Source organism: Schistocerca piceifrons, chromosome 8 (assembly GCF_021461385.2).
Source record: "Schistocerca piceifrons isolate TAMUIC-IGC-003096 chromosome 8, iqSchPice1.1, whole genome shotgun sequence".
Taxonomy (NCBI): Eukaryota; Metazoa; Arthropoda; class Insecta; order Orthoptera; family Acrididae; genus Schistocerca; species Schistocerca piceifrons.
In genome coordinates this window covers 138,127,181-138,140,216 of record NC_060145.1, presented here as the reverse complement: position 1 = coordinate 138,140,216, position 13,036 = coordinate 138,127,181, and positions in this window count along the sequence as shown.

Sequence of the window (13,036 nt, the reverse complement as noted above, 5' to 3'; positions counted from 1 at the left end):
AACTACTAAAACTATGATACTGGATTGGGATAGGCTGTGTGGATTGTAGAGAGTCGTATGTACAAGGTCTGATTAAATTTCAAGACAGTTTGTAAATGAACTTACTTTAATGTTACAAATAACTTTGTCTTACAACTAAATTACAGTGCTGTCACTTGGCTCGAAATAATAAATACAGCCTGAAGGCCGCCAAGAGGAACGTATGTATGATGCGGCGTGTCACATGCTGGTAGCCGAGACGGCGCCCTCCTTGCAGACCGTTCCACATTCCATTCGGAGGCCGTGGTTCACCATCGGACGTGGGTCAACCGCTGTTGCTCACGGTGAGGTTCACAGGCGGGCCAGAGTACGGCCTGTCTCGCAGTCTGTCATAATGCCAGTCTGCTACAAGCTGGAAACAAATTACTTGCCAGGTTTGTTCTACGCTCATAGTACTACTGCCACTGCATACTGCTACAAATATCCAAATCAAAGACAGTTTCCACGCTTTTTCTTAATCTCATCACCTAATAAAATATAAAAAATAGTAATATCCTCGTAAAAAAATTTATATGACAAAAACAATAACTTGCCTGTAATCAAATCTGATCCCCTCTGGCTTATTAATTACGCAATATTTCAAATTTTCGACGAAATTAAGTAAATTAAGTAAAAACACTTTTCATTAGAAATGAACGAATTTGAAAAAAGAGAAAAAAAGACAAATTAAAAAATATATACTTCGTGCAGGATTTTAGCTGGCGACCTTTGTATTTGATGACATTGGCGTTACTTTTCTACCAGCGCTCTTATCATGCACGCTTGCTGTTCATTTCTGATCTGAATTGTCCTCGTGTAAAACCAAAACTGTTAAAAAAAAAGATAGCACACAAAACGTTACAATATTTCTCAAACGTCATTACTCTTTGGATTTAAAGTAAGAAAGATACTGAGAAGCTGTTAGACGCTCCATTGTGACAAAAAAGATAACTATTCCTAGAATGAGCTAGTACAACACAAGTGGCTTCTTCTGAATACTTAAATTAACTACTTTTTTTGTTTAATGTGTGTCCTCACCAGCAACACTGTAATCTCGAAGCTGAATTGAAAAATATATATCATCATGTCTTCGCAGCATTAACGTAATTACACAGTGTCTTTCCTTTTCAGACGCTACTCGTATTCCAGCAATTTGTAGCAATGAGAAGCTCACTAAAGAAAATTTCGCTGCCATCTGTCAATAAATTTTAATAAATGCCTTCTATACAGGCTGTATGAGAGTTGCTGGGTGGTAATAATAGGGTAGAATGGGCAAAATAAAGAAACTTCCTGATTAGAGCTGAAGATCACATTTTACAGTTCCAAAATTACTGGAAGTACTTGTTTCTGCAGTCGGAATGCACAGTTGGTTTTTTTAATTGCTTCCACTTGCAATACATGACGCTATGAATTATGGAAGAAAACAGTAAGAGGGATGTTCAGAAGAGGAATTGACACGAAATTGGGTTTGACTTCAGAAAAGACAGAAAGAGTAGTGTCTTCTGATTTTATGTTGTGTGAAATAACAAGTGGTTAGGAAAATTTGATTGGCATGGTTGTAATTGTGAAATGAGAATTTTTTTACAGTATCGAGTAAAATACCTTATTAGCAGTTCTTCAAGCGATATGAAGTTCAATCCCTGCAAAAAAACAAGCCTAAATAATGAAAGAAGAACATTAAGAAAAACATGCTTCTATTTTTCCTCCATGTAACACGAGTACCAGTACTGGGAGAGAATAAAGTGAAAATAATATTTAGAGCATTGGTAAAGGTGTAATGAAGTGATAAACATTAAACTTAGTTATTAATTCAAATCAAGCGGCAGCGGAGGAAAACAGGCTTGAGCACAAAAAAGAGTGAATGCGGAAACAAGAATAACAACTCATTATAGATAAAGATCGAGAAGCGACGGAAGTACAAATAGTTAGATAATACAATCGTCTAGGGAGACATCCAAAACAGACTAGGCAGGGAAAGTATGCAATCGATATATATTGATATGAGAAGTTGATTATAGTCTTCAAACTCAGCAAAAAAGTAATATGTGTATAATGCATATTAAAATTTATCACTTTAGGAAACATTTGAATTTTATGATGCAGAAGAATTCATAGCTTAAATGAACATACTTCATACGAAACGAAAATTTTCTAAAACGGAGACGAAAGAAGTCTCCAGAAAATCATTTATGGGAGAAGGAAGATTTTGGTGGAAAGAACTCAGAATCATTCAGCCCTGTCGAATTTTGATGTCAAAACCAGTGAGAAAAGAAGAAGAATGGACAAAAAACAGAGCTGATTGAGGTTATATTCAGAGATAAGCAGCATGACAGGGTAAATACAAATGGAGACGGCAACAAAAATTAAAACATGTAGTTAAATACACCTGACAATGTTGGTCATGTTACACTTAAGAACTATTGCAATAGCTCTTTGAAGAACATAAGCTGTACATACACAATGTAGAAGGACATGTCATGTAGTGCGTACACAGTTAGTGTTACCGAATTTAGTCGTCTTTTTGCAGTTGTGCTTTTCATACTCATTTCCTCTCAACACCACTACTCTGCTTATTACATTCAGAAATAGTAGTTTATTTCATAAATTAATTTGTAACTTTTAACCATGGTGAATATAATATCTCACTGTGATCAAACGTACCAATTTTTAAAACGTACTGGTACTGGTTAATCTGAAGCGTAGTCTTTCACAGAAAATATTTATTAATAAAGAAGACGCATAACAGGAAAGCAACAGTAGGAACTTCTTCAACATTTTGTAGCAAGCCTCCAACTTTTAACAAATTAGAATTATTTGCCAACCTAGAGATCAAAATCAATATTAAAACACTAACATTGTGTTCTGTAGGATCTATTTCGAAATCTCAGTATAGCCTTTCTGATTAGGTTTTTTGTGTTGTTACAATCTCCACTTAAGCGAACATTGTTAAGGCCGAATCCTTGCCTAGTCCTCCGTGTCAATTACCAAAATTCATAGTCATAAGTGCGCTTTGAGACAACAAGGAAACTACATATATTATTGGTAACGGATCAGTTGAGGTGAGTTTTCACACCGTTATATGAAAGACGTTGAACATAGATTTTGAAGGCTGTTAGATTAGCAACTGTAGTATACAGGCAGGGGCATACAGCTTTGTGCCCGTATCTGGCCAGTTCAGTAGTTCTACTGAAAGCCTACATAGGGTTACCGAAGTTTGGTACTCTTTCGGCACATAACACAGGTGACCTTTAAAGGAAATAACGAGACGAGACGAAGCAGCACCTGAATTGGTCAAGGTTGGGAAAGAAAACCGACCGTGTCCTTTCCACGGTTTAAGAGATTTAGGGAAACTAAGTAAAACTCTAATGTGGAAGGCAAGTTGGGAAACTGAACGCATCTCTTTCCTATCGCCATTCGTCTGTCGTAAGCACTGAGCTACACTGCTCAGTTACAACTGTGAAGTGTGGTGGTTCTGATATCACGCCTCCACGAACCGTTTCTGAGGTTGGGAGGAGGTTATGGCGTGCCACTTCCAGTAGGGTCAAACTTTGTAAAGTCCTATGGTGTGGAAGTCAGCCTCTCAGTTGGCGTTGGGTTTATTTAGGACTGACTTCGTAGATCTCCATCTATAAAGGCACGTATGTAAAACAAGGAAAAGGCAATCTTTCATCTATAGCGGACATGTGTGATCCATAGACACACGTAACAGAAAACGGTATTCCCACTCGCTTTAGAACTCTTGCTCTTTCTATAGCAAAAAGTACACACCTTCACACACGTAACCAAACGGACTCCCAAACGCACACTCCTCCGGCACTGCGACGCTAATATCAAATTTATTGACTGGGGAGTGCTGGAAGTTTTAACACAAAAATGAACTTACTAATGTATGCTCCTATGTTTTACTACTTATGTGTTATGACGTTGTGATTATGTAGGAAGTAACTGTGTACGAAATACAAGCTGGAACATGTGATTGATGTTTCTGTTGATATTTGTGCGGCACACAAAGATAAAGGCAGAATCTCTGTGACGAGTACGTCCTGAGTGCTGAAGGAATTGGCCATGTTTTGCTTTGAGGGGCCTCTAGCTCTATATTTAGACTGCTCGGTTGAATGCATGAACTGGCATCTTCGATGTAACTTCGTAATGCCTGTGTTTACACAGTGTCTGTACGGTTCATTACAACGTCATTCAGAAATGCATGCATGCATTATAATGTAACATACAGACTCTGTATGAACACAGACATTGTGTAAATCATTGGTATATATGTCTCGAGGGGCTACAACACCGATAGCAAAAATTTGTCTCTCTTTCTCTGTGGGAATCACAAAGTGCGAGGATAGGGGACATGGACATATAGAAGTTTGGGTCGGTCCACGAGGCTTGCAGAGATAGCCGAAGTGCGTAAGGCGACAGCTTACGATAAGCGGGAAATCCAAGTTCGGCTCCCAGTCCGGCACAAATTTTCATGCGTCACATAAAATGTGCTGCTCACGTCAAACCGAATTCTCTCGAGATAAAACTTAGAGTAGAATGAAATGCTAAACACTGTATCTACATGTACATCTTCCATGTATACGCTGAAGTTTAGTGAATTAAGAAATGAAAGTTTGCGTCGGTCTGGGAGGAGTGCACAGATAGCCGAAGTAGTTGAGGCAACCGCTCGCAATAAATGGGAAATCCCGTTTCGAGACCCAGTATAGCGTGCCACCATTTCTTCTCATACCTTCCATAGATTGACAATTGGAAAAACGATAGCTTATACGTTGTGTGGAGCTCGGAAAGTGTTTGACGAAACGCAGATACCATTAGAGCGCGCCCCGAAAAATGAAATTTCTCATTCGTGCATTTAAGGTGTAAACTTTACGTGCTCATACTCTTCAGAACTTCTATGACATGCTCGTACTATTGATTCGAAGTGTGACTAAAGGAGTTGTCTTTCACTGTTAAACTACAGCGAATCTCCTAAACAAATTAGAATTTGTTGTTGGGCCTAACTGAAGCCAGCACCCTCCTTTGCGATTAGCACTCTGGAAACCAGTGTACGTATGCATCACGTATGCATGCCTATACATCAGTCCATAGTAAGGAACCTCCACGGAGCTTGTCACGGGAGAAAATGGTGTGGCAGGCAATAGCTTAGCCACAGCCCAACATTTGTTACTGTATGGACGGAGAACACGTTGGAAGCCCTTGAGGTCAATGAATATCTGACAGAATGTCCTAAATGCTCGAAATCAGCTTAGCAATTTTCCTAAATTTCATCTAAATATCTCAACTACTTTTCCATTCTGATGATAATGATAGTCCGATAATGGGCTTGTAAGATAAACACATATGACAGAGCATCCAGCGTTTATGTTTTCGTTTAAAATTTGCAGCTATTCCTCCAAGCAGCGCCAAAAGAATCCATTGATATGGTGTGGAAGAGAGAAGAAGACGAGAAAGAAGTAAAGAAAGAAAATGCCAGTCAACTACATAAAAAGCTGATAAATGAGCTGAAAAGTAACGATTTGCATTTTTTCTCAATCCTTCCATTTGTGGGAAGCATGACCTTGTAAACGTGCGAGTTTGTTGAACTCCGTTCTTTATATTTCAGTTGTTATTCACTAAGCTGCAACGTCCAAGTAGAAAACACAAGTAACACTCAAGTACCCAAAATACGAACATATCTAAATATTGTAATGTTGCTAATTTAAAACGGGGCTTTACTATAGCTAACACTAATTCACGAATCCACTGATCGTCGTAACGTATTCCATCAACACGTTGATCTTGCATCCGTTGCACCTCACATTTGCTTTTACGTGGCATTTTGTAGATAACTCCATGAACTTACTGTACATTTTCCTCCGCAACAACTGGAAATCTCTATTCTGAATGAAACTTATCCGTCGAGGTATTGGTACACGTCCACCTCCGTAGCTGTGTGGTCAGTGCGAATGTCCGCCATAGAGAGGACACAAGATCCATTCCCGGTACTGTCCATGAGTTTTCCTTGGCGGAAGGACTGGTGTGGAGTGTATTCGGCCTCGTGGGGCAAAGTGAGGAGCTGCTCTTCAGATTATCAGCGGTTCCAGTGTCAAGAAACCCAACAACGACCGGGAGAGCATTGTGCTGACTACATGGCCCTCCATACCACGTAAAATGACGCCATTGGCAGAGGATGAAAGGCGGTCGGTCGGCTCAGACAGTTCCATCTAGGGGCAAATGTGGAACTCTGTCTTACTGTAATACCGTTCGGCAACTTCATAAGGCGTGATGTCTTGGGAAAACTGCTATTGATATAACGAAATAAAATATCATCTTGATTACTACATTTATTTTTCGATTACTGGGTCCAATGTGATGAATATCCCCACATTTTATAACTGTTTTGACGAACAGCATTTTGTAGCGCTAGATTTGAAAATGATCTATTTGTGAGATCGTAAACAGCAATCAATACATAGATGCAGTGATACAGAAAGTGTTTTTTTATCGGTATTGAACAACATTATTTACATCATGTGTAAAGGCAGCTAAGACAACGTCGGGTACATTGGGAGCATTACCGTCTGCTGAGGTCTTAAACAAGGATAAAGACCGATTCATTGCAATTGTAAGAGTAGCAAAGATGACATTTTTTGTTCTGCAAAACCGTTGCCATCAGAAAGAGCGGACTGACTGCCAGTTTCTGGAGAGTGCTTTGTCTTACGGAAAATAATGGCATTTCAACAGTTTCATTACTTTCTGGCATAGGGTCGACTAGGGTATACAGTGGTTTTTATTGAGAGCAACAGAAGAGGCATACTATTTGATCAAAACCATCCGGACGTCTATTACTAGATATTGATACAGAGTGTGGTCACCTATCACCTTTATGATGGCTTTAACTCTGGTGGGGACGATTTCAGTGAGGTGTATGAACGGATGTGGAGGAACAGCAGCCCATTTCTCCTCAAGAGCCGAAACCAGAGAAGGTAGTGAGGTTGGACGTTGTTGGTTGGTTGATTCGGTAGAGGGGACCAAGCAGCGAGGTCAATGGTCCCATCGGATTAGGGAAGGATGGGTAAGGAAGTTGGCCGTGCCCTTTCAGAGGAACCATCCCGGCATTTGCCTGAAGCGATTTAGGGAAATTACGGAAAACCTAAATCAGAATGACCGGACGCGGGTTTGATGCGTCGTCCTCCCGAATGCGAGTCCAGTGTGCTGACCACTGCGCCACCTCGCTCGGTTGGACGCTGGGATCTCGAGCGAAGTTGACGTTCTAATTCATCCCAGAGGTGTTCTGTTCGTTTCATATCTGGTCTCTGGGTAGACCAGTTTATTTCAGGAATGTCATTGTCCACAAACCATTGCCTCACACATATTGCTTTATGACTGGATGCATTCTCATGCTGATACTACCATCATCTCCCAACTGCTGTACGCAGTACACAATATTGTAAAATGTGTTTAGATCCTTCTGCGTTAAGCGTTTTCTTGCGCAATAAAGGGACCGCTCAGTAACCACGAGAAGCGATCCGGTATCGTAACACCACCTTCTCGACTCTTCACTGTTGGGGCTACACATGATTGCAGGTTACGTGCTCCAGGTGTTCGCCAAACCCAAACTGTTCCATCGGATTGCCACAGGGCACAGCGCCATTCGTCACTCCAGATCATTCGTTTCCAGTCATCCACTGTCCACCGAAGTCGCTCTTCACACCGCCTCAATCGTCGCTTAGCAATGACTACATAAATGTCTGACTTATAAGGAGTTGTTGGACTGTCTTACCCCATTCTATTTAACTCCCTACCCACAACTGCTTGCTGGACTCACGACTAATTTCTTCTGCTGATTTCATGCGATTTTTTACAAGAACTCTCAACAGTACTTGACGGTCCTTTTTCGTCAGTACCTGAGGTGTACCTGATTTTGATTTAGCTGTCGTTGTTTCACGTCACAGTCACATCGCGAAGAGTCGACGTGAGTTGTTTTAGAAGGACTGAAATGTATCTCATGGACCTGTTACTCCGATGCCATCCAGTTACTAGCCCACGTTCGAAACCACTGACGTTTCCTGACCCACCCATTGTGCTGTTTCTGCTTCAGTACTAGCGACACAACACTCTCCACGTCCTTTCATTCTGGCTGGTCCGCCTCTCGTGGCATCTAGTGGTCAATTCCCCATTTCGTAGGGGTGACTGGATAGTTTTGATTAGGCAGTGAACATAAAAAAATATTTCAAGACCCCCCAAGAGCTGCTGGTAAATGAATCTTTATTAACGGCCGATTTCCATCGGCTGATCGTCTTCATGTACCATCACTTTTTGTACAGCTGTCTGTACGTCAACATTATTACTGTGGCGTCAAATAAATTGGAAAAAAATCAGCCTGATCCAATGCCGTGAGTAAAAAAAGGCACTTTATTGTCAACAGTAAAAGTCTTTGTTGTAATTTAAGTCAGTGTACGAAGATTTATGAATTATGCGATTGCATTTTACTGTGACTATACAGGATGAACTCCTTAAACACTTAACTTCCAGAGGGCATTCGTACTGCCGTCTAATGAACGAAATATGAGCCTACAAAGACAAACGAACTGTGGAACTGGACTGGAGAATTTCCAGCAAACAGAAAACAGCATCTTACTCTCAACCGAGAGCAATATTCAGACGTAAAAGTAACTTCGTTTGTACTCGGGAGGAGTGTTATAGCGCCATTACTTTTCACAGTGTGTATAAATGACCTACGAGGTGCGAAAATAAAGTAATGAGACTGATTTTCTTTGCAAGATGTGGCAACCCTGCAGGCTTGCGTAGGCACAATATCTTTGACCTTCGGCTAGAAGCTGCTTCTAGTCCAAGTGGCACATCGATGCAACAGCTCAGTCGTGAGTTGTGCTGTAATCAATTAACACGTGTTTGTGTCCCTCGTCACGGAAATGGAACCGCATAATATTGCGCAACGGTGTGCCATTTCTTTTTGTGTTAAACTGAGTGAAAACGCGACGACAATTTACGGTAAGCTTCAGAAGGCTTTTGGAGAGGAGGTTATGTTATGTCAAGTGCTCAAGTTTTTCGTTGGCATAAAATGTTTATTGAAGGCAGAACGAATGCTGAAGATGAAGACCGCACTGGACGACCATCAACCTCACGGACCGATCTCAACTTGGCCAGGGTGTGTGAATCCGTACGATCTGATCGAAGATTGCAGAAGAACTGAACATCAATCGAGACTTCGTAAAAGAGTTCTTCATGTCCGTTCCAACATTGCTGGTAATTGGATTCTGCATCACGATAATGCTATGTCAGTACAGCAATTTTTAATCTTAAAACAAATTTCAGTACTACCACAGCCACCTTATTCGCCAGATATCGCTCCGTGCGACTTTTTTCTATTTCCAAGAGTCAAAACGGCGGTGAAGGGACATCATTTTCAAACAACACAAGATGTCCAAAAAGCTGTGACGAGGGTCTTGGAAGATCTTACAGAAGATGAGTTCATCAATGGCAGAAGCGCTGGAAAAAGTCTGTGCAATCAGAAGGGAACTACTTTGAAGGAGACAACACTAAATTTGACTAAAACGGCAAGCAACATTTTTTTTCACATCGGTCCCATTACTTTATTGTCGCACCTTGTAGATGATAACGGCAGAAATTCCATATGCTTTCTGCGGATAATGCTGTTCACTACAGAGAAGTAGCAGCACAACAAAATTGCAGCGAAATCCAGGAAGACCTATAAAGGATCGACACTTGGTGCAGTGATAGGCAATGGACGCTCAACATAAACAAAAGTAACGTATTACGCACAAATAGCTGGAAAAGATAGATAATTATATGATTTGCACGACCGCAGAGCTCTCATGGGAAGCAGTCACATTCATAAAATATCTAGGAGTATGTGTACATAGCAGCTTAAAGTGGAACGAGCAAATAAAAATAATGACATTTAAGGCAGATGCCAGAGACTCATTGGAAGAACGGATTTTTTGATAGAGAGGGTCCATAGAAGAGTAGCGCGATTCGTCACAGATTCATTTAGTACTCGCGATAGCGTCACGGAGATGCTCAGCCAACTCCAGTGGCAGATTCAACAAGACAGGCGGTTTGCATCACAGTGAGATCTTACGTTCCTAGAGGAGTGAACTAATGTATTGGTTCCTTTCGATCTCACGAAAAGACCATGGAGGTAAAATCAGATATCCGAGCTGACACCGAGACTCACCAGCAATCGTTCTTCCAGCGAACCATTCGCCACTGAAACAGGAAATGGGTGACGTGACAGTGGTACAAATAGTACCCTCCGCCACACACTGCAAGCTGTCTTTCGGAGCATAGATGTAAGACGTAGAACGTAGCACTCCTCTTACTTCGTGAACCGTTCAAGATAACGAAACGAAGTTTTCGGCAGCAGGCCTCATAATTTTGTTGCAAGTTTTACCAAGATTATTATACCCTCGTAAAATTTACGATTGCAGTAAGGTGTAAAACAGAACTTTTGTACTTAATTTGATACGTACCGCATTATTGGATATCTAATATCTACATATACAGCTATATAATTACTTTGGAATTCACAATTAGTGCCTGGCGGAATGTTCATTGAATCACCTTTAAGCTACTTTCTAGCGTTCTTCTACCAAAAAGCGCGCGGGAAAAACGAACACTTAAGTGTTTCCGTTCGAGCTCTGATTTCTCTTATTTTAGTATGATGATCATGTCTCCCTCTGTAGATGGGCGCCAAGTAGTATTTTCACACTCTTGTAATTTCAGAAGGTCCTGCCGCAACGAAAGACGCCTTTGTTTGAACGACTGTCATTCCGGTTCCCTTATTGTATCCGTGGCGCACTCTCCCCAAAACGTCCTCCAATTCAATATGATGCGGACCCCGAACAAGAATACTGTAAGCTGTCTCTTTAGTAAACCTGTTACAGTTTCTAAATGTTCTGCCAATAAAATCACATTCTTTGGTTTACTTTCCCCACAACATTATCTATGTGATCATTCCAATTTAAGTCATTCGTAATTACAATCCCTAAGTATTTAGTTGAGCTTGCAACATTTAGATTTGTGTGATTTATTCTATAGCTAACATTTAGATGATTGTTTTTGGCGCTCGTGTGGATGACTTCTCATGATTTAAATTCCCACTTTTTGCACAATAGAGATATCTTGACTAAATCATTATGAAATTCTTTTTGATCGTCTAATGACATTACAAGACCGTAAATGAGAACATCATCTGCAAACAATCTTATAGGACAGCTCAGTTTGTGTCTTAAATCGTTTATGTGGGCCAGGGACAACACAGGGCTCATAACACTTCCTTGGGGAAATCCAGATATTACTTTTGTTTTATTCGATGGCCTTCCGCCAGTTGTTACGAATTGTGACCTTTTTGACAGGAAATCATGAATCCCGTCACGCAATTTGAGACGAATTTAATTAGAAGTCGCTTGTAATTAACTAATTTTTAACCTATAGATTATGACTTCCTTTGAACGAAACTTTACGATAGTCCAAACCAGTGTAACATTTATCCCCTTTAGTGTTCAAGGGTTAATCCACTCAACTGTTGTATCAGCCGAGATACTGAAATGAGTGAGGATTTTCTTTCCTTTTTTTTTAATAAAAAGCCAATAAAGAGGTGTGTTTTAATTAACGGCATTCGAAACTTCATGAAAACTTGCGTACAATGAGACAACGCTTGTTAAGTGTTGAAGTTGAAAGTTTTCGCAAAAGTATCCGAGAAACGAGTTAGAACTGAAAGACAAAGCGGGCGGGATCACCGAGTGCTGTGTAAAAACCACCGACTGCAACTCTCGTGCCAGATTTTGTCCTTACATGCAGCAAGAAGGTAGACCCGTACCACAAAGATTAAACGTAACTCCTCTTGGGCCGATCATGTAGACCAAAGATACAAGATGCTGTAACTGGAACTACTGTGTATAGTAACTTCTGGCACACCGAAAGTGCTTAGGAAAACTATTTCAAACGTCTAAGTGAACAATGTTTACGTGAAAAAATAAATTGTCGGTAGTCTTGATAAAACGATGGAGCCTCACGTCTACGTACTCCGCAAGCCACCACACGGAGCGTGGCGGAGGGTTCTTTACCGTTCCGCTTGCAAATGGAGCGATGGTAGAACGACTTTCTATATGCCCCTGCACGAGCCCTAATTTCTCTTATCGTGTCTTCGCAGCCACCACGCAAAATGTACGAGCACGTTGACGACAGTAGAATCGGTCTGCAGTCAGCCGCAAACGCCCGTTCTCTAAATTGCCTCTATAATATTTCGTGGAAGGAACGTTGTCTTCGCTCCAGGTATTCTCATTTGAGTTCACGGAGCATTTCCGTAATACTCGCGTCTTAATCGATGCTGCCGGTATCAAATACAGCAACTCACCTCTGAATTGCTTCGATGTCTTCCTTTAATCCGATCTGGTAGTAATTGCAAACACTAAAGTGCTACTCGACGATGCAGTTTTCTGTACGCTGTAAACTGTCCTATAATTCTCCCAATAAATCGAAGTCGACTTCTCGCTTTCTCCACCTTTCGTGAACGTTCCATTTCATAACGCTTTGCAGCGCCTCTTCTAGAAATTTGACTGGCGTGATTGTCTCAAGTAAGAAACCACTAATGCGGAATTCCAATATTAAAGGACTATTTTTCATACAAATCTGCACTGACTTATATTTTTCTGTGTTTAGAGAAAGGTGTCTCTCATAATACCAAATAGACATTTTTTTCCAAGTCATTTTATATCCTCGTACAGTCACTCAAAGCCGACACTGCAGCGTCATCAGCCAACGGCCGCAGATCGCTGCTTACCCTGTACTTCCGATTGTCCATGTACACAGAGAACCAGAGAGGTCTTATCACAGTTCCCTGGGGCACTGCTAACGAAATTCTCGTCTCTGATGAATTCTCGCTGACAAGGACAATGTATTGCGTTCTGGTTTTTTAATAAGTCTTCGAATCACTCACATATCTCGGAACCTATTCCGTATCCTCGTGCTTTCGTTGACAGTATGCAGTGTG